Raw genomic sequence first — 27,466 nt, 5'->3', positions numbered from 1 at the left:
GGAAAGTGTAGGGGACAATTTCCTGGTGCAAGTGCTGGAGGAACCAACTAGGGGAAAAGCTCTTCTTGACCTGCTGCTCACAAACAGGGAAGAAATAGTAGAGGAAGCAATAGTGGATGGGAACCTGGGAGGCAGTGACCATGAGATGGTCGAGTTCAGGATCCTGACACAAGGAAAAAGGGAAAGCAGTAGAACAGAGACTCTGGACTTCAGAAAAGCAGACTTCAACTCCCTCAGGGAACTGATGGGCAAGGTCCCCTGGGAGAATAACATGACGGGGAAAGGAGTCGAGGAAAGCTGGCTGTATTTTAAAGAATCCTTATTGAGGTTGCAGGAACAAACCATCCCAATGTGTAGGAAGAAAAGTAAATATGGCAGGCGACCAGCTTGGCTTAACAGTGAAATCCTTGCTCGTCTTAAACACAAAAAAAAGCTTACAAGAAGTGGAAGATTGGACAAATAACCAGGGAGGAGTATAAAAGTATTGCTCAGGCATGCAGGAGTGAAATTAGGAAGGCCAAATCATGCTTGGAGTTGCAGCTAGCCAGAGATGTTAGGAGTAACAAGAAGGGTTTCTTCAGATATGTTAGCAACAAGAAGAAAGTCAAGGAAAGTGTGGGCCCCTTGCTGAATGAGGGAGGGAACCTAGTGACAGAGGATGTGGAGAAAGCTAGTGTACTCAATGCTTTTTTTGCCTCTGTCTTCACAGACAAGGTCAGCTCCCAGATAGCTGCACTCTGCAGCACGGTATGGGGAGGAGGTGACCAGCTCTCTGTGGAGAAAGAAGTAGTTTGGGACTATTTAGAAAAGCTGGATGAGCACAAGTCCATGGGGCCGGATGCACTGCATCCGAGGGTGCTAAAGGAGTTGGTCGATGAGATTGCAGAGCCATTGGCCATTATCTTTGAAAAATCATGGCGATCGGGGGAGGTCCTGGATGACTGGAAAAGAGCTAATGTAGTGCCCATCTTTAAAAAAGGGAAGAAGGAAGATCCAGGGAACTACAGGCCAGTCAGTCTCACCTAAGTCCCTGGAAAAATCATGGAACAGGTCCTCAAGGAATCAATTCTGAACCACTTAAAGGAGGGGAAAGTGATCAGGAACAGTCAGCATGGATTCACCAAGGGCAAGTCATGCCTGACTAACCTAATTGCCTTCTATGATGAGATAACCAGCTCTGTGGATGAGGGGAAAGCAGTGGATGTGCTATTTCTGGACTTTAGCAAAGCTTTTGATACAGTCTCCCACAGTATTCTTGCCAGCAAGTTAAAGAAGTATGGGTTGGATGAATGGACGGTAAGGTGGATAGAAAACTGGCTAGATGGTCGGGCTCAACGGGTAGTGATCAATGGTTCCATGTCTAGTTGGCAGCCGGTATCAAGTGGGGTGCCCCAAGGGTCGGTGCTGGGGCCGGTTTTATTCAATATTTTCATTAACGATCTGGAGAATGGTGTGGACTGCACCCTTAGCAAGTTTGCAGATGACACTAAACTGGGAGGAGTGGTTGATATGCTGGAGGATAGGGATAGGATACAGAGGGACCTAGACAAATTAGAGGATTGGGCCAAAAGAAATATGATGAGGTTCAACAAGGACAAGTGCAGAGTCCTGCACTTAGGACGGAAGAATCCCATGCACTGCTACAGACTAGGGGCCGAATGGCTGGGCAGGAGTTCTACAGAAAAGGACCTAGGGGTTACGGTGGATGAAAAGCTGAATATGAGTCAACAGTGTGCCCTTGTTGCCAAGAAGGCTAATGGCATTTTGGGTTGTATAAGTAGGGGCATTTCCAGCAGATCGAGGGAAGTGATCATTCCCCTCTATTCAGCATTGGTGAGGCCTCATTTGGAGTACTGTGTCCAGTTTTGGGCCCCACACTACAAGAAGGATGTGGATAAATTGGAGAGAGTCCAGTGGAGGGCAACAAAAATGATTAGGGGGCTGGAGCACATGACTTACGAGGAGAGGCTGAGGGAACTGAGATTGTTTAGCCTGCAGAAGAGAAGAATGAGGGGGGATTTGATAGCTGCTTTCAACTACCTGAAAGGGGGTTCCAAAGAGGATGGATCTAGACTGTTCTCAGTGGTAGAAGATGACAGAACAAGGAGTAATGGTCTCAAGTTGCAGAGGGGGAGGTTTAGGTTGGACATTAGGAAAAACTTTTTCACTAGTAGGGTGGTGAAGCACTGGAATGGGTTACCTAGGGAGGTGGTGGAATCTCCTTCCTTAGAGGTTTTTAAGGTCAGGCTTGACAAAGCCCTGTCTGGGATGATTTAGTTGGGTTTGGTCCTGCTTTGAGCAGGGGGTTGGACTAGATGACCTCCTGAGGTCCCTTCCAACCCTGAGATTCTATGATTCTATGATGTATTTCTGTCTTACAGAGCTGATGAAATACCTTCTATTCCATCAGTAACTAGGCAGGATGTAAACTAGCAATGTTACAGGTAAACTTCTTTTATTTTGCAGGACTAGATAACTTGCACACAAAAGCATATAAACGAATTGGCCGAGGAGCTTGCTGAACCGTTTCGTTTTTAATAACTCTTGGCACAATAGGGATCTTCCAGAGAACAGGAACAAAAGCTAATGTGCCAGTATTTTAAAAGGGTAAACGGAGTGATCTGGAAAACTATCAGCTGGTTAGTCTGATTTTAATCCCAGACAAACAAACTTGATATATTTTTTAATGACAAATTTGGTTGATAAAGGTAACTGTCAACATAATACATTTAGGGCTTGTACACACTACACTTATATTGGTATAACATATGTTGCTTGAGGTGACTAAGCCACCCCCTGGAGCGATGCAAGTTACACCGATCTAAGCACCAGTGTGGACAGTGCTATGTTGGGGGAAGAGCTTCTCGCACAGACACAGCTGCTGCCTCTCATGGAGGTGTATTTATTGTGCCAATGGGAGAGCGCTCTCCCGTCGGCATAGAGCATCTTCACCACACACGCTACACTGGTGCAGCAACATCTAGTGTAGACTAACCCTTAGACTTCTGTAAGGCCTCTGATATTCTGATTTTGTATGGTGCTGTTTTTTAATCAACATAGAATATAGAATTGTAGGATTGGAAAGGACCTAGTCCAGTCCCCTGCACTCATGGCAGGGCTAAGTACATCTGTATTGAACGGTATAGAATCATCGAAGCATAGGACTGGAAGGGACTTCAATAGAATAGGTCACCTACTCCAGTGCTCTGCCCTCAAGGCAGGACTAAGTAATAACCAGACCAGCCCTGACAGTTGCTTGTCCAACTTGCTCTTAAAAATCTCCAGTGATGGAGATTCCATTAACCTCCCTGGGCAATTTATCCAAGTGCTTAACCACACTGACAGTTAGGAACTTTTTCCTAATATCCAACCTAAACTGCCCTTGCCACAATTTAAGCCGATTGCTTTTTGTTCTATCCTTGGAGGTTAAGGAGAACAATTTTTCTCCCTCCTCCTTGTAACAATCTTGTATGTACTTGAAAACTGTTATCATCTCCCCCTCAGTCTTCTCTTGTCCAAACTAAACAAACCCAATATTTTTCAATCTTTCCTCACAGGTCATGTTTTCTAAACCTTTAATCATTTTTTTGTTACCCTTCTCTGGACTTTCTCCAGTTTGTTCACATCTTTCCTGATATGTGGCACTCAGAACTGGACACAATACTCTAGCTGAGGACTAATCAGCGTGGAGCAGAGCAGAAGAATTACTTCTCATGTCTTGCTTACAACACACCTGCAAATACATCCTGGAATATTTGTGCTTTTTTTTTTTTTTTTTTGCAACAGTGTTGCACTCTTGACTCATATTTAGCTTGTGGTCCACTATGACCCCCAGATCTCTTTCTGCAGTGCTCCTTCCTAGGCAGTCATTTCCCATTTTGTAAGTGTGAAACTGATTGTTCCTTCCTACGTGTCCTTACTGAATTTCATCCTATTTCTCCAGTTTGTCCACATCAGTTTGAATTTTGATCCTATTCTCCAAAGCATGTGCAACCCCTCCGAGCTTGGTATCATCTGCAAACTGTATAAGTGTACTCTCTATGCCACTATTTAAATCATTGTTGAAGATATTGAACAGAACTGATCCCAGTGGAAGCCCACTTGATATGCCCTGGCACCTTGACTATAAACCTTTGATAATAACTACTCTCTGGGAATGGTTTTCCAATCAGTTATGCAACCGCCTTCTAGTAGCTTCATCTAGGTTGTATTTCCCTAGTTTGTTTATGAGAAGGTCATGCGAGACAATATCAAAAGCCTTACTAAAGCCCAGAGATACCACATCTACTGCTTCTCCCCTATTCACAAGTCTTGCTAACCTGTCAAAGAAAGCTATTGGGTTGGTTTGACATGATTTGTTCTTGGCAAATCCATGCTGACTGTTACTTATCACCTTATTATCTTCTAGGTATTTGCAAATTGATTGCTTCATTATTTGCTCCATTATCTTTCTGGGAACTGAAGTTAAGCTGATTGGCCTGTAATTCCCCAAATTGTCCTTATTTCCCTTTTTATAGATGGGCACTAGATTTGCCCTTTTCCAGTCCTCTGGAATCCCTCCCCTCTTCCATGACTTTTTGAAGATAATCACCAATGGCTCAGATACCTCCCCAGTCAGGTCCTTGAGTATTCTAGGATGTATTTCATCAGACCCTGGTGACTTGGAGACATCTAACTTATCTAAGTAATTTTTAACTTGTTCTTTCCCTATTTTAACCTCAGATCCTTCCTCATTTTCACTGGCATTCACTTTGTGAGATGTCCAATCACTACTAACCTTTTTGGTGAAAACTGAAACAAAAAAGTCGTTTAGCACCTCTGCCATTTCCACACTTTCTGTTACTGTTCCCCGCCCGCCCCCGGCCCATTGAATAACGGGCCTACCCTATCCTTGGTCATCTTCTTGCTTCTAATGTTATTTAGCTCAAATAAGTTCTGGGCTTGATGCAGGAATTACTAAGCGAGATTCTGTGTCCTGTGTTATGCAGAAAGTCAGTGTAGATGTTCATAATGATCCCTGCCAGGCCTTAAAATCTATGAAAGCCAGAAACGCAGGCCATTATTCTGCTGTACCTTGTGCAGTCAATTATACTGTGCAAAATGTGTGTAAAATACAGCAATTCTGCTTTCTTTCCTTTGCACAGGTGCAAGTGATGACACAAGATGCAGGCTGGGGGGAGGGGCAGTCAGGTGCACACTCTTAAGGAAAGACCATCCATTTTCACTAGCATGTTAGCCTCAAGGTTCTTTTCTCTTTCCATTACCAGCCTCTGCTTCTACAGGGAATCGATATCAAGTCCACTAAGAGACTATAAGTCATATCCAAAATATCTAGAGTTCAGAGTTTGCCTGCCATCCCTATATTCTCGAGAGATTCACTCCTCCTGCTCTGCAGTCTTCCCTCTGAACCAGAGATACAGACTGTTTACTCAAAGAATCAACCTGGAGACAGTCCTGTCCCAACACCATTGTCTCCCCAACAAGCTGGTTAACAATTTTTATTCCATCTGAAATCTCCTCAAAGCTCCCCACCATGGATTTTTTCAAAGCAAATTCAGTGGATTCATCTTCATTTGAAACACTTTGGCCACTAGGCACCAACACACTTTCCTCAGAAGAGAGACTGTTTACTATTAACAATGGCCCATTAAGAGCCCATGGAAACAATTCATTTTTGCTCCTACTAGGCACAACTACTGACTTTTAACAGACTTCAAAGACTTCTTCTGTCTGCTCTACAAACAGAAAAGAGCTGGAGAAACAGTCCCCTTTAACAGACACACGGCTTGGGATATCCTTTCCCTTGTCCCAGCACACATGGCTGTTCACGGACCATTGCTTGGAGATTGGGGTAGCTCCCTTCATAGGCAAGTCATTACCCTTAACATACACAGGAACATTTCCTTCACTGTCACAGTTCTCCACACTGGTAACAGGTGAGGTCCAGGGATACTCACATTCCACTAACCTGGCCTTCCCAGACTGTCCAGTTAGACAGAGTCCCAACTGGAACCTTTAGGCCCGACTGGGAGGCAAATTGATAATAGTCAGAGCAGGGACACCTACAGTTAAGGATGCCGAAAGGTTTCCATTCTAACCCTCGACTTTTCAGTTGCTCAGAATTTTCCAAAATTTTTGCTTATTGAGCTATTGCTTATCTGTGCAAAGGGGAAATTTTGGGGAAAGATTAAGCCAAAACTAAGTTTTGATGATGAGAAATGGGAAGAAACACACTTTTCCCAGGATAAAACAAAAATTCAGTGCAATGTTTTCTTTAAAACCCCTGAAACCAAAACACTTCGAGATAAACAGTCTCTGCAGCTGGTAGCTCCGGGGATGATATAAAGAACCAGGGCTCCCAGCCACAGCTGGAGCCCTGGGGCCTTTAAATTTTGATTTAAAGGGCCCGGGTATTTAAAGGCCCCGCCTCTTCTGATTGAGGCCACACCCCCAGCTGAGGACTCTGGCGTACCGGTAAGTCCTTTAAGTTACTTTCACCCCTGGGTCCAGACATTCCCAGTGCAGTCAGCAGGCCCAGGGAGGCACTTGCAGAGGAGAGACCTGGCCTGGACCATGCCTGTGCAGAGGAGTTCATCAGCCCTTGGCCTGGGCGGAGCAGGAGTAACTGATGGTACCACAACACCACTCCCCTCCCAGGGCTTTCCCAGGGATAGTCTGTGAATTCTCCCCTGGCAGGGTCAGCGGCAGGCCACCAGAGCTGCAGGAAGGCTTACCCCAGCTAATGGCGGCAAAGCACAGGAGTCGGGCGCCATTCCAGCCACATCCCCAAGCCCTTGGACTGGAGCAGGGTCCTCCGGCGCTGCCCTGGGGGTCAGAAAAACATGTCCATAAACCCCTCTGTGCTTCCCAGCAGGCAGCTCCAGGCATATTGGACACACTGAGCTGAACCAGACACTGTTGGACGCACCCGGCTGACACAGACACTATCTCTGATTAGTTCCTGTACCTGAGTCTATAGACTGGGGCTGTGAGACGCAGCGCGTGGGTGTAAAACACAGTGCAGAACCCTCTGGCATCTTCCCAACAGGGGCTGAGCCCAGCCTTGCCCAGAGATCTGGGGGAACGGAGGGGGGCTCTGAACCGGTTACGCTAGGGTGGTGGTGTGGCAAGGGCTGCAGTGCTGGCTGCTCCTCTCAGCCGGGTCTCAGCTTCCCAGGGGTGGCTGGCTGGCTCCCCAGGCAGCCTCCCAGGCAGGAGAGGCTCCATGCTGTCTTTTGGCTGGCAGGGAGGCTTTGAGTGAGGCCGTCTCTGGTAGCCCATCTCCACTTTCCCAACAAGTCCTCATGCTGAGGTTGCTGCTATTCTCTTCCCGGTGACCCCACAAAGCCCGGCTGTCCCAGCCACCTGGCTGGAATTGGGGGGCCCAGGGAGCCATTGGCAGCATTCAGTAAAGTCATTAGTGTAGGAGCTCTGGAGGGACGGCAGAAAGGAAGGGAAGGGGAAAGAGCCCCCCCCCCTGCAGTTTTTAACCTTTAGCTCTGCTTCCCAGGTCAGGCTCTGGAGCTGATGTGCAGGGGATATTCATGGGTGCCTGGGGGAGAGAGAGCCTCCCAGCCCAGGTGACTGGGTGAAAGCCCAATTGCACAGCAGTGGGAGTGGGGGCTCTCCTTATCCGCTCAGGGCTGGGCTGGGGGGTGGGGAGGGGTTCTCTCCCTGGCCACGCAGAGCTGGGGTTCTCCTTGTCCATTCAGTGCTGGGCAGTGTGGTGGGGGGTTTTCCCTGGGCAGCTCAGGGCTGGGTGTGGGTGCATGAGGGGGCTCGCCTCAGCTCAGAGCTGGACAGTGGTGGGGCTCCCTTGGCAACTCAGGGCTGGGTGATGGGGGCAGGAGGGGGCTCCCCGACACCTAGGGCTGGGCAGTGGGGGGGGTCCCCTGACAGCTCAGGGCGGGGCAGTGGGGCTCTGCTGGTTGAAGCTGGGGGGTCTCATATCAATTAATCTTGGGGAGTTGAGCACAGGACAGAACTCAACCCCCCTCACCACCTGGAGTTTCCTTCTGCAGGGGTCTGTGGGGCACTGTCAGGGCATCGTCCCTGTTGCCCATGCAGGGTCCTGCTCTGGGGGCCATTTGGGGTCTCTGTTCCTGGCACTGTCCCCTGTCCCCACACTCAGAGGTGTCTGGGGCGGAGGGTGGGGGCTGTCGCTAAGGAGCCAGCTCGTAGCTCTCCCTTGTGAGCAGCAGCTCCTCTGCCTGCCTCACTCCTCCCTAAACACTGCGCAGGTGAAGCCAGCCACGTCCCCGGGTAGAAGAAGGTGCTAGACCTACCATCTCCAGTGCGAGCTGCCAGCCTCCACTCTCCTCCCCTCTCGCTCAATCTCTGGACCGGAGACGACTAAAACCGTCCCTCTGCTTGGCTGTGTCTTGCAGCACTTCCTTCTCAGCGTGCAGAGCCTCACTGCATCCCTTCTCTGTTCCTCCCCCCACACCGAGTCACAGCTTGAGGGGTCATTGGGCCAGAGAGAGCGTGACTGTGAAGCCTGGTGGGTAGGGACTGACCTGGGAGGTGGGAAATCCAGGGCCCAATCCCCCTACTCCAATGATTTGGTATTGATCCAGCATACGACAGCTGAAACTGAGGGCTCCTCCATCAGAATGTCCCTTAGCCCAGTGGTTAGGAAACCCGTCCTGGGAGGTGGGAGACCCCTGTGCAAATCCTTTCTCCCCCACAAGCAAATGGAGGAATTGAACCTTGTGCTTAAGTCTGGGGTTTAGCTGCCTGTGATTTTCTTGGGGTACCCAGGACTGTGAGTCACCCTCTAGCCAGAGGGAGCATTGCTGCTGTGGCTGGGGTCAGCTCCCTAACACCCCCAGCCCGTCAGCCACTCAAGCACTCTCATAGGGTTAGGCCGGCCCTGTCTGCCTCCCTGGTGCACCCCAGTCCCCTTGAAGCAATCCCCTGTGATATCCAGCCCCTGATGCTGCTACTCCCAGAAAGCCCAGAGCCTCTGACCGCAAAGGAGCAACATATCCCACTTTACCAGTTTCACCTTAAATCATTGCTCCTGTGAACCACACAGCACCTGTAGTGAAACAAGAGAAGGTTTATTTAAGAGAGACTACAGAGTCCACTAGAAACAAGAGAGCAGTTGAAACCAGTGGTTACAATACAAAACAAAATCATAAAATGCAGACTAGGGCCACACTTATCAATAGTTCCCTTTCCTAGCTGGCAAAATAATCCCCCCCCCGCCCCCTAAATTCAGTCTGTTGCAGCATTCGCTAGTGTCGCAGGAACCAGGCTCCAAACGTTCATAAAACACCCCCATTGAGCAAGATGTTTCCTCAGTGAATGGATTCAGGGGGCCTCTCCCCTTTAGTGTTACACTGAAAACATCTTTTGTTTCTATTCCCAGGCAGGATGATCCCTTGTCTGTTGCAAGGTTCCTTTTTTACTGCCAACTGGTTTCGAAGGTTTGCAGTTGTCTCAGAGCTGGGAAGGGGGACGCGGGGTAAACGCTCTGCGGCGTCGGAGCCGGGAAGGGGGATGCAGGGTGAACGCTCTGCGGCATCACAGCTGGGAGCAGAGCACTGGGGAACAGACTCTGCCGGCGTGTAGAGCTCTGGATATGTTTGCTTGGAACTAACCCCAATAAACATCACGTTGCCAGCTCTTCTGCTCTCTGGTCTTCTGCTTCCTGTCTGCATGATAAGAACCCGGGGAGAGGGTGAAGGGAAAGTGCTCTAACAGCTGGAACCCAGGGAGAGGGGGAAGGGAAAGTGCTCTAACAGCTGGAACCCGGGGAGAGGGGGAAGGGAGAGCCCTCCAACAGCCTCTTCCTCTCCCTGTGCTTCAGTTGCTGAATCTGTAAAAATGGGAATAAGGACACTGAGCTCCTTTGCACAGCACCTGGAGATCTTCTGATGGAAAACACTGTGTAGGAACCAGGTGTTATTACTCTAGGAGACTGGAGCCTAGTCAGACGCTGACTTAACAGAGCTCTCTCCCAGAATGGGGTCAAGTACCAGAGGGGGAGCCGTGTTAGTCTGGATCTGTAAAAGCAGCACAGAGTCCTGTGGCACCTTATAGACTAACAGACATATTGGAGCATGAGCTTTCGTGGGTGAATCCCCACTTCATCAGATGCACGTCTTACTCTCCCAGAATGGAATGCACTGTCTGATATTGGGCTAATTACAGGGTGTTCATTTTAAGGATGGGTTGGATAACTATTGGCTTGTACTTGTGAGGAATGGGATACGTGGGAGTCCTTTTCTCCCCCTTCCCATAGCCATTAGAATGAAGGGTTCATGGTAGGACAATGAATACATTCCCCCAAGTTTTCTAATTTCCTCTCTTCTCTCTCATTAAACCTTCACAAGTAGGTCCCATTGTCTCTGTCTCATCTAGGATTGCTCTGTGCTCTGTTGGAGTCTTTTGTTCTGTCCTGCTTCCAGGTGAAATAGTCCTGGAGGGATGTTTTTCCCCAGGAATTACTCTGCCCACTTCCAACCAAAAGCAAAATAGGAACACCCTTAGCTCCACACAGTTCTGATTCCAAAGAATTGCCTTTGGCTCCAGAAGGATGAATACCAGACAGAAGGAGGAACCTGCAGTGCAGACCAGTAAAAACTATGAGCCACTTGGCCAATGTAAATCAAACCTAGATTTGTGTGCCAGACTCTAATCATCTTCCATTTGCAAAATGTTTGGGGTAGAATTGTACATTCAGCGCCGTGAGGGTCTCGGGAGTCTTACAGGCCCCGCCAGGCGCCTGCCTTTCCGGATTAACCTTGAACCTGCTCCATAAGAACAGTACTAAAGTAGAGCCCCTCTATCAGTGTAAGTTTCTCCATACTACTTTGTCACGGAAAGGACTGGAGGAGTTTTTTGATGACCCAAAAAAAATGGGGAGAAACTGTAGTTAAATCTGGGGATGAGTGGCATGCAAAACACCTAAGAAACAAGAGTAATGAAGATTTGCACAAACTTTGGTATGTCCTACTGAAAGAGAAAAACATGCTTTTAACTCTAGAGCAAGAAGCAAAGCGACAAAGTTTACCTATGCCAAGTCCGGAACGATTAGAAAAGGTGGAAAAGTCTATGGGAAGAATAAACTTAGTTATTAAAGAAAGAGAAGTTGCTCTGCGGCTGTTACAAACAGGCCACGAAAACCCGCGACCTGGTGAGTGGCGAAATGACTTCTTAGGATGCACTTACTGGTACAATTCCAAAGAGTGGCCAATACCTTGGTACCTGAACAAAAAATACAACAGGAGGAAATTCTACTTGCACTCCATATTCCCCTGTATCTGCACAGATCAGTTCTGGGAGGGCACTCTAGGCAAAGGGGTGATTCAGAAGAAAGCACGAAGATGCGTGTGGGAACCAGCTAACCAGAGGCAGAGGCTGGCAGCATGGGTAGAGCAGAGGGCCTGAGGGTGGAAACATGATAAAAACCAAGATCAGATAAGTAGGAAGAGGCAGAGTTGTGCAGGAACAGATATGTTTTGGGTGTAACCAGCTAACCCTCGCTCACGTCATCAGCAAGCCCTGTGCATAGCAGTGTGAGCATGGTAAGCAGTTCCTTACAACTGGGGCTAGCAAAAATTGATGTGCAGGCCTACTCAAATGCTAAGGCTGGCGTTGATGTGCAGCTGTCAAAACAATACTAGCAGATGCCACACATAACTAGTCTGACTTAGAGGACTAGGAACTGACCGAGGAGCGACTACCGACCTCAGCCTTGACAAGCTTAATTCTAGTAGTGAATGGTCTGCAGCAGATTTCCCCGTGCGCTGGGGCGGCACTGTGCATTTCCTAGACCGTGCCCATCGCTGTGGCCTCCGCAGCATGTTCTAACTGCTTGAAACCTACCCTGCTCTAGAGTGAGGCCAGCAAGAATCACGGGCTTTGTGAAGGTATCAGTAAGAACAGGAGCCGTCCAAAGCCTTAAGCCAAACAATCTGATGGATGATTTCGAAGCAGAAAGGCAAAGGCCCTTCTGAACCCCTGCGTTTCCTGGGCTTCTGCTGCTGCAGACACTCACAATAGTCCAAGTGTTTGGATTTAAAAGTACAAGCCATCATTGATGGGGCAGGCAGATTGTCCAGGGGAGAAAGCGGCACCCTTGACCTGGTAGGAGGGTTCCTCCTGGCGAGCAGAGGGCCCAGTGGGACATGGGCAGGTGTGTACTTGGGGATTTGGCATTTTTGAAGTTATGGACGTGTGTCTTATCCCACCCACCTCATTCGTGGAACTGAATGAGCTGCCTCTAGTGGCTGCCTGGAACACTACAATAGTCTGTCATTTTCCTTGGTGCTGTCATTAAGTCGCCCTTTCTATGCACTTTGTTTCTTTAATGTGACAGTAGAGTCATTCTTACCTGTGAAAGACTGGCAGGGTGACAGACAGACTCTTGCTAGGTGCAGAACATTTCATCAGAGCAAAACAAGTCAAGGTGGGAAAGGAGCAGGGCTCTGGCACAGGAGTGGGGTGTCTATAGAAAGAGCCCTAATAGGACAGAGCAAATATTTTATTGACTAAATAATCACATTTGATAAGACGCATTTTGGCCCCGATCATGAAGAGCTCTCAACTGTGGGCAATTGGAATAAATGAGCCCTGAATGTGTCTTGTTCAACCTGACCCTTTAAATGATAATAAACACCTACCTCTTGTCTAGTACTCCCCATCAGTAGCTCTCAAAGCTCTTTACAAAGCAGGTTAGTATCATTATCCCCATTCTACAGATGGGGTAACTGAGAAAGAAAGGGGAAGTGGCTCACCTAAGGTCACCCCCCGGGTCCAGCAGCAGAACCCAGGTCTCCCCTGCAGAAGTAGCCACACTGCCCCTCTTCTAATGGGGCTCTTGAACATTGTATAGCTACATCTGTCCACAGTTGAATTCTTCTTTTTCTATAGCTTGGCTTAAATGTTATATTTTGCATGGATTAATGTATTCATTAATTGCACCCCTTGAGGTTTCTAACAATGCAGCTCCTTCAGGTGTGGCAGTTCAGTACTTTTACTCCAAGAATGCAATAAAAGATCATATAAAACAATTGCAAGTTCTAGGGTGCATTGTGTAAGAGGCACGGTGAATGATACCTGGGTTCAGCGGCAGGACACTTGTCATAGGTCTCACCCCCACTCTGAACTTTAGGGTACAGATGTGGGGACCTGCATGAATACCTCTAAGCTTAACTACCAGCTTAGATCTGGTCTCGCTGCCACCATCCAGATTTCTGAGTTATCTGGAAAACTCTGTCTTCCCCCCCAAAACCTTCCCCTCCCTGGGTAGCCTTGAGAGACTCCTCCACCAAGTCCCTGGTGAGTCCAGATTCAATTCCCTTGGATCTCAAAAACAAGGAAGAATTACTCCTTCCCCCTCCCTTGTTCCCCCCACCAATCCCTGGTGAGTCCAGATCCAATTCCCTTGGATCTAAAAAACAGGGAAAACATCAATCAGGTTCTTAAAAAGAAGGCTTTTAATTAAAGAAAAGAAAGGTAAAAGAAAAAAACCTCTGAGAGACAGCATACAAGCTGATCTCACAGACAATAGATTTAAAACACAGGATGTTCCCCTGGGCAAAAACCTTAGTACACATAAGAATACCCACATTTGATTACTCCCCTAATTGCACAAAGACAAGTAACAAAAGAAAATAAACATAAACTTATTTATTCCTTTCTAAAACTTACTATTCTGATAAGAGGCTGGTTCCTTGATTTTTTTCACTCCGGCCCTGGAACTGGTTTTGTTCAACACCTTTATTAATTTTCTGGATGATGGGATGAATTGCACCCTCAGCAAGTTCACAGATGACGTTAAGCTGGGGGGAGAGGTAGATGCACTGGAGAATAGGGATAGGGTCCAGAGTGACCTCGGCAAATTGGAGGATTGGGCCAAAAATAATCCAATGAGGTTCAACAAGGACAAGTGCAGAGTCCTGCACTTAGGAAGGAAGAATCCCATTCACTGCTACAGGCTGGGAACCAACTGATTAAACAGCAGTTCTGCAGAAAACAACCTGAGGATTACAGTGGATGAGAATCTGGATATGAGTCAGCTGTGTGCCCTTGTTGCCAAGAAGGCCAATGGCATATTGGGCTGTATTAATAGGAGCACTGCCAGCAGATTGAGGGAAGTGATTATTCCCCTCTATTTGGCACTGGAGTACTGTGTCCAGTTTTGGTCCCCCTACTACAGAAGGGATGAGGACAAATTGGAGAGAGTCCAACGAAGGGGGGTTCCAAAGAGGATGGAGCTCAGCTGGTCTCAGTGGTAGCAGATGACAGAACAAGAAGCAATGGTCTCAAGTTGCAGTGGGGGAGGTCTAGGTTGGATATTAGGAAACACTATTTCACTAGGGGGGTGGTGAAGCACTGGAATGCGTTAACTAGGGAGGTGGTGGAATCTCCGTCCTTAGAGGTTTTTAAGGCCCAGCTTGACAAAGCCCTGGCTGGGATGATTTAGTTGGTGTTGGTCCTGCTTTGAGCAGGGGGTTGGATTAGATGACCTCCTGAGGTCTCTTCCAAGCCTAATCTTCTATGATTCTATGTGAGCCTATGTGAGTCTTACTGTTAAGCCTATGTGAGTTTTACTGTTTTGCATGAATACTGTGTGTGCCTCCTTTTCCCTGTGTGCTGCACCAATACCACGGTGGTGGGAAAAGGGGTGTGTGGCTTTGAATGAGATCCTCTGGGGCAGGTGAGGCTGCTCCAGCTGCCTGTACATATGTTATGGCCGGTCCCCTTCATAACCTTAAACCCAGGAGGGGGTGCAACCAGGTGACGACCAGGTGACATTTTGCCTGGGAAGCGAGACAAAGACAAGGAGGAGAAGCAACGGGGGAGTCTGAGGTCAGGCTGCTGGAAGCTGTCAGTCTGCTTGGGGGGGCTGGAAGAAGGGGAGTCCAGGGCATCTGGCCCAGGACTCCCCAAGATGGACTTGGCTGAAAGTCACTGTTTTCTGTGCTAACAAGTTCTGTTCTACGCTGTGTTCCTGTCGACTAATAAACCTTCCGTTTTAATGGCTGGCTGAGAGCAGAGCTGGGGTGCAGGGCCCTTTGGCTTCCCCAGGAGCCCTGCCCAGGCAGATTCGCTGCAGGAAGCGCACGGTGAGGAAGGGGATGCGGAATGCTCTGAGGTCAGACCCAGGAAGGTCGAAGCTGTGGAAGCTTCTTGCCCTGGTGACAATATGCTCAGAGAGGGGAGGCTCCCCCAGGGTCCTGACTGGCCTCATATGGAGTAGTTCCAGAGCATCGCGCGTGACATGCCCTGACCCTGTTAGAGCGCCTCATTCAGTGCACAGCTGAGACAGCGGCACAGAGTGAGCCAGGAGCTTAGGGAGCACAGTCACGTTGGCCATACACACACTAAATATTGGTTTATAAATGCTGGCAGTAAAAACCGGGGTGCATGGCTGCACTGTGAACGTCACAGGTCACTAAATCCAGCTGAATCCAACCCAGTCCTCACAGACATTTCTCCCCTGTTAAAACTGTTCCCTTGTAAATTTCAGCAGTTTATCCCCAAGTGTTTTGGCTGCAGAGGTTTTAAAGGAAACCTTGCACTGAAGTTTTGTTTGCTCCTGGGAAAAGTGTGTTTCTTCACATTTCTCCTCATCAAAACTTAATTTTGGCTTAATCTTTCCCCAAAAATTCACCTTTGCACAGATAAGCAATAGCTCAATAAGCAAAAATGTTGGAAAATTCTGAGCAACTGAAATCCAGGGTTAGAATAGAAACCTTTCGGCATCCTTAACTGTAGGTGTCCCTGCTCTGACTATTATCAATTTGCCTCCCAGTTGGGCCTAAAGGTTCCAGTTGGGACTCTGTCTAACTGGACAGTCTGGGAAGACCAGGTTAGTGGAATGTGAGTATCCCTACACCTTACCTGTTACCAGTGTGGAGAATTGTGACATTGAAGGAAATCTTCCTGTGTATGTTAAGGGTAATGACTTGCCTATGAAGGGAGCTACCTCAATCTCCAAGCAATGGTCCGTGAACAGCCATGTGTGCTGAGACAAGGGAAAGGCTATCCCAAGCTGTTCGTCTATTTGAGGGGACTGTTTCTCCAGCTCTTTTCTGTTTGTAGAGCAGACAGAAGAAGTCTTTGAAGTCTGTAAAAAGTCAGTAGCTCTGCCTAGTGGGGTGAAAAGCAATTGTTTCCATTGACTCTTAATGGGCCATTGTTAATAGTAAACAGTCTCTCTTCTGAGGAAAGTGTGTTGGTGCCTAGTGGCCAAAGTCTTTCAAATGACAATGAATCCACTGAATTTGCTTTGAAAAAATCCACTGTGGGTAGCTTTGAGGAGATTTCAGATGGAAAAAAAACTGTTAGGATGTTTAAACACCGTATCTAAGGGCTTGGCTACACTTACAAATTTGCAGCGCTGCAGCAGGGTGTGAAAACACACCCTCTGCAGCGCTGCAAATTGCGGCGCTACAAAGCGCCAGTGTAGTCAAAGCCCCAGCTGTCCGTTATTCCCCACAGGGAAGTGGAGTACGGACAGCGCTGGCGCTTTGATTACACTTAGCGCTTCAAAGCGCTGCCGCGGCAGCGCTGCCGCGGCAGCACTTTGAAATGCAAGTGTAGCCAAAGCCTAAGGCTATGGCTACATTAGCACTTCAAAGCGCTGCCGCGGCAGCGCTCCCACGGCAGCGCTTTGAAGCGCTAAGTGTAGTCAAAGCACCAGCGCTGGGAGAGAGCTCTCCCAGCGCTGTCCGTACTCCACCTCCAAGCTCCCAGCGCTGGGGCTTTGACTACACTGGCGCTTTGTAGCGCCGCAATTTGCAGCGCTGGAGAGGGTGTTTTTTCACACCCTGCTGCAGCGCTGCAAATTTGCAAGTGTAGCCATACCCTTAGATTAACCAGCTTGTCAGGGAGACAATGGTGTTGGGACAGGACTGTCTCCATGTTGATTCTTTGAGTAAACAAACAGTCTATATCTCTGGTTCAGAGGGAAGACTGGACAGCTGAATCTGCAGAGCATGAGGACAGTTGTGCAGTGAATCTCTCGAGAATACGGGGATGGCAAGTAAACTCTCATCTCTAGATATTTTGGATATGACTTGTATTCTCTTAGTGGACTGGACATCTAATTCCATGTAGAAGCAGAAGTTGGTAATGGAAGGACAAAAGATCCTTGAATCTAACCTACTAGTGAAAATTGATGGTCTCTCTTAAGGACCGTGTGCCTGACCATCCCTCCCTCCCTCTTCCCCTCAAGCCTGCATCGTGTGTCATCACTTGCACCTGTGAAAAGGAAACAAAGCAGAATTGCTGAATTTTACATGACGGGTAGTGATCGATCAGGGATCGATTTATCGCATCTAGTGTAGACGCAATAAATCGATCCCCGATTGCTCTGCCGTCAACTCCTGTACTCCCCTGCGGTGAGAGGCAGAAGTGGAGTCGATGGGGGAGTGGCGGCAGTCGACCCCACGCCATAAGGATGTGAGGTAAGTCGACCTAAGATACGTCGGACTTCAGCTACGCTTTTCTCGTAGCTGAAGGTGTGTAACTTAGGTTGACCCCCCCCCCCAAGCGTAGACCAGGCCACACACGTTGGACAGTATAACTGACTGCACAAGGTGCAGCAGAATAATGTCCTGTGTTTCAGGCTTTCATAGATTTTAAGGCCAGGGAGGGATCATTATGAACATCTACACTGACCTCCTGCAGAACACAAGTCATAGAATTTCACTTAGTAATTATTGCATCAAGTCTTGAACTTCTTTGAGCTAAATCACATTAGAAGCAAGAAGATGACCAAGGACAGGATAGGCCCGTTACTCAATGAGAGGGGAAAAACAGTAACAGAAAGTGTGGAAACGGCAGAAGTGCTAAACGACTTTTTGGTTTCAGTTTTCACCAAAAAGATTAGTAGTGATTGGACGTCTCACAAGGTGAATGCTCGTGAAAATTAGGTAGAATCTGAGGCTAAAATAGGGAAAAAACAAGTCAAAAATTACTTAGATAAGTTAGATGCCTTCATGTCACCAGGGCCTGATTAAATACATCCTAGAATATTCAAGGAGCTGACTGAGGAGCTATCTGAGCCATTAGCAATTATCTTGGGGAAGTCATGGAAGAGGGGAGAGATTCCAGAGGACTGGAAAAGAGCAAATCTAGTGCCCATCTATAAAAAGGGGAATAAGGACAACTTGGGGAATTACAGGCCAATCAGCTTAACTTCAGTACCCAGAAAGATAATGGAGCAAATAATTAAGCAATCAATTTGCAAACATCTAGAAGATAATAAGGTGATAAGTAAAAGTCAGCGTGGATTAGTCAAGAACAAATCATGTTAAACCAACCTAATAGCTTTCTTTGATGGGTTACCGAGACTTGGGAATAGGGGAGAAGCAGTAGATGTGGTATAACTGGACTTTAGTAAGGCTTTTGATATTGTCTCACATGACCTTCTCATAAACAAACCAGAGAAATACAACCTAGATGGAGCTATTTTAAGGTGGGTGCATAACTGGTTGGAACATCATTCCCAGAGAGTAGTTATCGGTGGTTCACAGTCATGCTAGAAGGGCATAACGAGTGGGGTCCTGCATGGATCAGTTCTGGGTCGAGTTCTGTTCAATAACTTAATCAATGTTTTCTATAATGGCATAGAGAGTACACTTTTATTAAGTTTGCGGATGATACCAAGGTGGGAGGGGTTGCAAGTGCTTTGGAGGATAGGATTAAAATTCAAAATGGTCTGGACAAACTGGGGAAATGATCTGAAGTAAATAGGATGAAATTCAATAAGGACAAATGCAAAGTACTCCACTTAGGAAGGAACAATCAGTTGCACACATAGAAAATGACTGCCTAAGAAGGAGCACTGCAGAAAGGGATCTGGGGGGTCATAGTGGACCACAAGTTAAATATGAGTCAACATTGTAACACTGTTGCAAAAAAAGCAATCATCATTCTGGGGTGTGTTAGCAGGAGTGTTGTAAGCAAGACACAAGAAGTAATTCTTCCGCTCTTCACCACGCTGATTAGGCCTCAACTGAAGTATTATGTCCAGTTCTGGGCACCACATTTCAGGAAAGATGTGGACAAACTGGAGCAAGTTCAGAGAAGAGCAACAAAAATGATTCAAGGTCTAGAAAACATGATCTATGAGGGGAAATTGAAAAAAAAAGGGTTTGTTTAATCTGGAGAAGAGAAGACTGAGGGGGGACATGATAACAGTTTTCAAGCACATAAAAGGTTGTTACAAGGAAGAGGGAGAAAAATTGTTCTTCTATCTCTGAGAATAGGACAAGAAGCAATGGGCTTAAATTACAGCAAGGGAGGTTTAAGTTGGACATTAGGAAAACTTTCCAACTGCCAGGGCAGTTAAGCACTGGAATAAATTGCCTAGGGAGGTTGTGGAATCTCCGTCACAGGAGGTTTTTAAGAGCAGGTTAGACAAACACCATATCAGCTTAGGTGCCGCAAACCTGGGAGGCGGGAGAAGTGAAGGTGGAGCAGAGGTGAGCTGGGGCGCGGGGGGTGCCTCAGGTCGGGGGGGCACCTCAGGGCGGAGGGGGGAGCTGCCGCGGTGGGGGAGGAAGGCGCCTCAGGGTGTGGGATCGGGGACGGAGGAGGGCACAAGGTGGAAGTTTCGCCTAGGCCGTGAAACATCCTTGCACCGGCCCTGCAATCAAGTGGTTGGCTGAATCGTAGAAAACCAGAATCAATGTAACAGAAAGGTGTCCAATGGAACAGATCAAATCATATTACCAATGGATCCAGAAAAGAGGTCTCTTTCCCTCACTGTGAAGGAAACCCAATGTCACTGATTCTGGAACATACGTATGTGGGGTTGGGAATAGGGATGGGACATCTCCTGGGACTGGAACCCAAGGGACCATTGATGGTAAATACCAGCATTTCCTTCTCTGTTCTACAAAACCCTCCGGGGGAGTTCAGGACACCGGCCTGGTTCCAGGTGGTGCTGGGGGAGATGGAGCAGCACAAAGCGTAAAGGGCAGAGCTGTGGGCAAAACTGGGGGACATTCTGGGTATGTACAATGGTCCTGATCCTGCATTTCACTGATTTCTGTGGGGGTTTTGGCTGCACAAGAAATGCAGGGTCAAGCCCCAGATATTCAAAAACTATTTTCAGATGTCAAGTATAAGAGGGGGAGCCGTATTAGTCTGGATCTGTAAAAGCAGCAATGAGTCTTGTGGCACCTTATAGACTAACAGATGTTTTGGAGCATGAGCTTTCGTAGGTGAATACCCACTTCGTCGGATGCACCCCACCATGCAGCTGACGAAGTGGGTATTCACCCACGAAAGCTCATGCTCCAAAACATCTGTTAGTCTATAAGGTGCCACAAGACTCTTTGCTGTTTTGAGATGGGGTGTGAGGGGAGGTTTCTAATTGCCTAAGCCTGTGAGACCTTTTATATTTTATTTTATAAAACAAAGCAAAAATACACATTTAAAATAACTTGAACTAACAATTTCTAACTGGAAAGCACATATAAAGTAGTACAAAAATCAAGAGCAAGAGCCAAAATGAAATTTAAAGACCCTTTTTCTAAATTACGATTCTTTCACAGAACACCTGTTCCCATCGTGTGGAGCACCAGTGTCCCGCGGAACACAGTTTGGGAAATGCTGGGTTATTATTTAGTGTTTGCTTCGCAATGGTGCTTAGAGGCCTCAACCAACATGTCGGGCCCACCATAGGCGCCAACTCCATGGGTGCTCCCGCCGTCAGGCCCCTGACCCGCACCCCCCCCACCCCAGCTCACCTCCGCCTCCGCTCTGCCTCCACCTCCACCCCTGAGCGCGCCGCATGCCCACTTCCCCTCCGCCCCGTTTCCATTTTAGAGCCTTTATAGCCAAATGTAAAGGTGGTGGGATGGTTTCCTGGTCCCTGGCCAGGAACAGAAGTCTTGCCAGTCATCATAAAGCTATGAGTGGAACTAAGTGAAAGCATCATTTTAACCTCTGAGAAGCAGGGGATGTTAAATGGCCAGGCTGGGAAAAGAACACAAAATACTGGAGGGGGAGATGTTTATTTTAATACTTCCCCAGTCAACAGCCATTTACAGATGTGACTTTGGTAAAAATGGCGGTGGCAATGGAACCAGAGTGACCATCCATGGTAAATAGCAGCATTGTCCTCTAAGATCTTCACTGTATTTCCTAGGGAAGAATAAGGATGAGGAAAGGAAGAGCTAAGGCCAATACTTTGCATGGGGTGATTTTGATGGGACAGGAGTTGCTGGCAAACAGAAGGAGAAGGCAAAGCTATGGAGAGATTTCCAGTGAGAAGTCAGTGATTCCTGGTGACTTTCCAGATCCTGACCATCTTTTGTTTGTTTGTTTGTCATCCAAGTACTTGCCACCCTCCCCTTTCCCTGATGTCCCTCGCTCAGCAGACAGCATTGCTGCCCACCAGAATTCTCTGAGCGGCTTGGCGATGGGTGAATCACAAAGGATTCAGAGGTTCAGAGAAGCAGCTCCCGGTTCAGAAGCTCTTCTCACCCCTATTGAACAGTCAGTTTCACCATGACAGGCTCTCTCATAAGAAGATTTCCAGTATTTCCCAACTTTGAGCGGGATGGAAATGCCTCTCGGTATATTGATGATTCTGCTTTCAGCAGGGCTGGTTCTAGGTTTTTTGCCGCCCCAAGCAAAAAAAATTTTGGCTGCCCCCAACCCAGCCCTGGGCTCCTCGCTGCATCCCCCTGCTGCCCCAGCCCTGGTCTCTTCCCCCCGCACACACCCCCTGCTGCCCCAGCTCTGGGATCCCTCCATCCCCGTCACCATTGCCCCCCACACACACCTCCTGCCCTCCCAGCCCTGGGCTCTCCCCACCACCACCTGCACCCTCCTTCTGCCGCAGCCCTGGGTCACTGGTAACTCACTCCCAGGGCGGGTCATTCAGCAAGAAGTTTGGATGTGCACAGAACACAGACAGGATTGGATGACATTTGTCTGTGCCAAGGGGACACCGTCACACCCTGTCCAGCTGCTGGAGGAGCTCCCGAGGGAACATTGGCCCATACCTGGGGGCTACAGAGCTTTGGGAGCGTGTTCATTCCTGTGACAATTCACACATTAAAGACAGTTTTAACAGGGCAACTCCACTGAGTTAACACCTTTTTAGGCTGTGGAGGATGGCGGCTGAGTTGTAGTACAATCATTGTGCGATTCTTTTTTCTTAGCTGTTCACACTTCTTATCAGCAGTACTCAGTCACTCTTAATCACCTTAGCACCATTTGCTTTCGGGGAAGAGGGGGTGGGGACATGCACCCATTTTTTCTAACTGTTCTTTGTCGGCAGTGCTAACTGCGCTTAGTGGCTATTACGGAGCACTAGTTACTACTAAGTCTGAAACTGGTCAAGGTTAGGAAGTGGGGCTAGGAAGGGTCTTTTAATCACAGGGTGGTGGCAGCTGCCTGTATTGGTACTTGAATTTCATTTCATTTTTCTGCACATCAACCAAGCTGCAAAGAGATTTCTCTACCCATTGTCTGTGTTGTGAGTTCCGCTACATTTGGAGATAACGATGGGGTCTGTAAGCACGTCACACTAGCTGCACTTTCCCCATTCTTGGGACTTTGGCTCTTTTGTAATCCATGTGGAGAGGGAAAGTGGGTGTGGGACAGACAGAAAAGCATTTGCAGTAAGATACAGTATTGCCAACCCCAAATATTCAACAATCATGAGTCCTGCTCACCAAAACTCATGAGATGGGCTTTAAAACTATGAGATTATGTAAAAGTTAGTAATTTTGGGGTACACTAGGGTCACATGAGGGCCAGAAACTTATTTTTTCTTTAAGAATGAAGGCTGAACTCAACACTGATCCTCTTGACTCCAGAAGCCGGGGCTGTAAGGAAAACAATAATTTTCATGAGACTCGTGTCAAACTCGTTACACCATTCCAGTGCACGTGCTGTGGATTCTGGGCCCCAATCCTGAGCCTGAAAACATCTTATGTTCATCATGGCTAGGAAGGAGGGACCTCACTCAGGTCAAGGAAATGATAACATTGAATAAAAGGACTACGTGGAACACGTAAAGAAAATATTTTCAGAAAGAGATGGAAACCAACAAAACATAATGGGACTGAATCCATGAACAACAGCCAAATGTTAATGTCTCTGTTTCTGCCTCCTTACCCTCCCCATGACAACGGGGGAATAATTGATCTTGGAGACAGATGGGGATGTCTCCTGCATGCGGTTTGTGGGGCAGACACCTGGTGAGGTTCCAGGACTCCTACAGGCTTGTTGGTCCCCTTATGGATGCTCATGAAGGTCCCCCTGTGAGGGGTTTTGGGTGCCAGTGGAGGGTGTGGTCCTGGGAGTCCTGCAGACCCTCCCGGTCACTCTGTGTGGGATTGGGTCCTTTGGGGCATTGGCCAAAGTAGGGGGTGGTTCAGACAGGTGCAGTGGCCACGGTAGCAGATGGACCCCAAACTTGTTTCAGCCGTTCTATGAGTCTCTCCATTAGGGAATGCCCCCTTCCCTATGGTGAGCCTTCTGCTCCATGAAGAGGTTCATCGGAGCATAACGGCGTGGCACCCACCTTCTGGTTGGGTGTGTCTGCGATCTTTAAATAGTCCCAGCCCTGGTATCAGGCTGGACCCCAAGGCTTCCTCCCTGGAGGCAAAGGTTTCGCGCTCTTGGTCTACTCTGACCACAGCTGGGCCACAAAGTAGCTCAGTTCCCCTTCTGGGGGTTTCTCGCTGTCTGATTGAAAGGCAGTTCCTCAGTGGCCTATTGGAGGAGGAGGGGAGACCCAGGCCCACCCACGACTCTCAGTTCCAGTCCAGGGATCTTAAGAAGAGCAGCCACGTGCCACCCTGTCCCTTTAACTACATGGATTTCAATTCCCTGGGCACTTTCCCATGGCCCCAGACTTTGTCAAAGCTTCACCCTCACCTCAGAGCTCATCTAAGTCCAGGCCCAGCAGCCAGCCAGGAGCCCTTTCTCGCTCCCCGAGTCCCTGCCAGCACTGAGCTGTCTGGGTGCTGCAGTGCCCTTTGCCAGCCAGGAGCAACATGTGCCCTCCTCTAGCTCCAGCAGTCTTGCCTCTGGTGCCCTTCGTTTGAGCCTTTGACCTCATTCCTGTCCCTTTTATCTCATTAGTTGTCCCCGAAATCATTTGGTGTCCAGGTCCTGTGGATTCTCCCTTTCTGCCCGCCAACTTCTTGGATCCCCCCCACAAAAAACGAAAAAAAAACCTTACGCACCCTCATTTCTGAGCTTGTGCAGCATGGCTCAGTGCGGGGAGAAGCCAGACCCCAGGGACAGGGGTAGGAGAATTTTGAAATCTTCCAGGGGAGAGAGGTCAGCTGGGACTAACTTTTTCTCAGATAACTAGTGTCCCCTTCCCCTCCCTGCACCGAACCCCCAGACTCCAGCCCTGTTCTGTGCAGCTCCTCTTTGTAAGTGGATGGTAAGATTGGGGGGAGAAGAGAAGCACCGAAAATGAAAGGTGAAAGGAAACAGCGATTAGACAAACAACTGTACGTTTTCTACAACGAGTCCCACCCTCAACGGGAACTCTAACCCCGCCCCCTCCCTTCGCCCAGTCTGTGCAGCCCCAGGACTGGGATTGTTCATTAATAATCTGTTTGATAGCTTCTGCCAAACGTGTAATAATGGTTGATTGGAAATCAATAACATCACTGATCTCTAGCCGTGTCTTGCTCAGGGGCCATTTAAGGACTGAAGTGGAGTTGGGTTTTCAACCAGGAATGTAGCATCAGAGTGAGAGGGATATTGGGGTGGGAGTGAGGGGGGGGTCCCACTGAAACTTACCAGTTCTAGGTTCTCCTTGAGCTTGTTGTGGGGGGGTGAAGGGGCTTCCTCAATCACCTTCTCTGGGTAGCGGTGCAGAATCACATGTTCCTCCTCCTCGGGCTCTTCTGGAGCATCCTCTGCAGTTCCTGCAGCCTCCTCGCCCTGGCCCCCATCAGCATCCTGTCAGCCAATGAGGCCACAGGGCTGAGGAAGGGGTCGTGAGCTCTGGACTGGGAGCTCTTGATAGCACCCGGTCCAGCTCGTCATAGAAGAGGCGTGGATGATGACGAGCTCTCCTGCAGCAACTGCTGGAGCCTTTTGCTCTCTGCTGCAGGAGCCTCGTGTTTGATGTGTTCCACAGCACGCTCAATGTCCACCTGCTCCAGCCTCCCTGGAGATTCCTGATACAGGTGAATGTTCCTGCTGCTCTGGGCAGTCAGCCACACACTGATCAGGAGCACCCACACGTGGCCTGTGAACCAGGTGGCTGCTCTTGAAGCAGGAACCACGTTCACCTGTACTGATCAAAGAGCACAGTGGAAAGCTGTTCTGATGTGCTCAGCGCAGTTCATGTCTACAGGTGAAAATGGGGGACATGGCCCTTTATAGATTGGGTTAGGACCAGGCAGAAAAGTGCATTGTGGGACTGGGAGCTGGAGGACGATTGAAACTCGAGACCTGGTGCACTCTCTTTACCCTCGTCCATGCTGCCAGTTGGCATGGGAATGGGGCCAGGCCACAGCTGGGGGCAGGAACACCGCACCCCTCAGGTGGCCTAGCTCCCTCGCTCTCTGTTTGCCTGCAGACACTTGGTTCTGGGGGGACAATGGGGGGTGATTGCACAACCACACACCCAGACACGGAATACAGCCACTAGTGTAGATCTCGCCTTAGTCTGGCTGAAGGACTGTGAGCTTTCCTTTTGCCCAGCTGCATTGCCTTCCTCTTGGCAGGTGACATACTTCCTTGCCTCCTCGTGACAGCTGAGACCTGTTGCATTGCTCACACCTAGACGTGTATGGCCCACGGTGTTGCCTTCTTCCCAAACACGATCACCCAGGGACATTCCTTATCACACCAGGTACAGCTGCTCTCCTCCTCCCTTCACAGGTGTGGCTCCTTGATTTGCTTACCCTCCACTGGGGCATTGCTTATTACCAATGGACGCTGCACTGCTCTTCTGGTTAAGTAAAACACACTCTTCTTTTTAAACTTAGATCGCCAGGTGTGTGTCATTTCCTGTGCAGAATTAAGTTGCATCATTTTGTATGAAGGGACATCACATCTGTGCACCTGGGTCTGCCATCGCCTGGATGTGGCAGCATGTATCAGGCATCGGGGATTTTCATTCTTAATCGTGGATTTAATATTGCAGCTACCAAGGCCTTCCATATGCAAGCAGCATGTCAGTATGAGGGACTGATGGGCCAACAGCAGAACTGCCCAGCCAAACCCTTCATGATCTGTGGGGGCTCAGATAAAACAGGACTCAGGTGTGACCCATGGCTGGGTTTGGGTTTAGTTTTGCAGAGGGGAATAGAACCTGATGAGATTTTCCAAAGCAAAGTTAAAACAGCCCCTCCATTTTACTCACTCTTTGTACCACAACCCCACTGCACCACTCTTTGGGAACGACCCCTGTATTTTACATGGTATATTTGTTATTCTGGACCCCGATCCACGCCCCCTCCGAGAGGATACAACTGGAATAGAAACGACTCAGACCTTGAAGAGGGAGATTCAGGGCCATGGACATTCTGGTCTGATACTTTCAAACTTTGAGAAGGCCGGGTCAGTGTAGAGTTTTACAGATATGATCTGTGTGATCTGAGAACATTCAGTGTTACAGAATAGGGAACTGGGCAGGGGATACCGGCAGCAAACTCATACGTGGAACAAAGAATCAGCAGATAAAAATACCGTTGAGCAGAGGAGCGTTCGTAAGGGGCAGTGAGGAAAGGAGATGGGGAGAGAGAGTGCAGCAATGGCTCTGGGGTTACCTCAGCCAATGAGCTGCAAGAACTAAGAGCACCTGCTGTTTTAGCAGCAGATCTGACACCTCCTCAATTAGGGTCCCTGGCAGGGAAAGTTTCTCTAAGGACCATGAGAGCCCAGCTGGAAAGGCTCTCTCTGCTTTGGCCACTTCTCCTGTCTCCGTGGATGGGTGAGTTTGTGGGGTTTGACTCTTTGAGAGAAGCGAGTGTTTCGGCGGAAGGAGGGATGAACTGTAACAAATCTTTCTGTGGAATTAAAGGGCGTAGAGAGGTAACGACTGTGTTATTGGTTTTGATCTGAGCATCATCATTGAAAATCAATTTACAGCATTTTCTTCTTATGCCAGGTGTGCACTAGAAACTCCTGCCGGCACAGCACTGTCACTGAGAGGTGTGATTTTTATGATGTTCTGCATCAGCAAAAGCCCCAGTGTAGATGCTCTACCAGCCGGAAAGTGCTGTGGCCAGGGTAGCTTATTGTGCTGAAGGAGCTGGTGGACGCGTCCTAGCAAGAGCACCGTTCCCCTGCTCTGAGCTGTGTCTGCTCGAGGAGGGTTTGCCGGTGTAGTTAGAATAGCGAAGCTTTTCTAGCACAGACCAGGTCATAGTTTAGAAAACAATGGACCGATCTGAATTCACGGCTGGCAGAACTCCACTGACATCTATGAGAACAAATCAGTAAAGATGTTGGCCACCGTGTCAGCAAAGCTGGTAAAGAAGCTGTTTTACGAATGCCCTAG

General features: G+C 48.5%; 1 pseudogene; it reads left to right on the top strand.

The window, feature by feature from the left end:
• The first annotated feature begins 10,210 nt into the window (after positions 1-10,210).
• LOC123349514 lies at positions 10,211-11,397 on the top strand (annotated as a pseudogene).
• Positions 11,398-27,466: the final 16,069 nt, after the last annotated feature.

The sequence above is a fragment of the Mauremys mutica genome, chromosome 14 (genome assembly GCF_020497125.1).
Source record: "Mauremys mutica isolate MM-2020 ecotype Southern chromosome 14, ASM2049712v1, whole genome shotgun sequence".
NCBI classification, from domain to species: domain Eukaryota; kingdom Metazoa; phylum Chordata; order Testudines; family Geoemydidae; genus Mauremys; species Mauremys mutica.
Note: the sequence above shows the minus strand (reverse complement) of the source record. Positions and strands in the feature narration are given on the sequence as shown.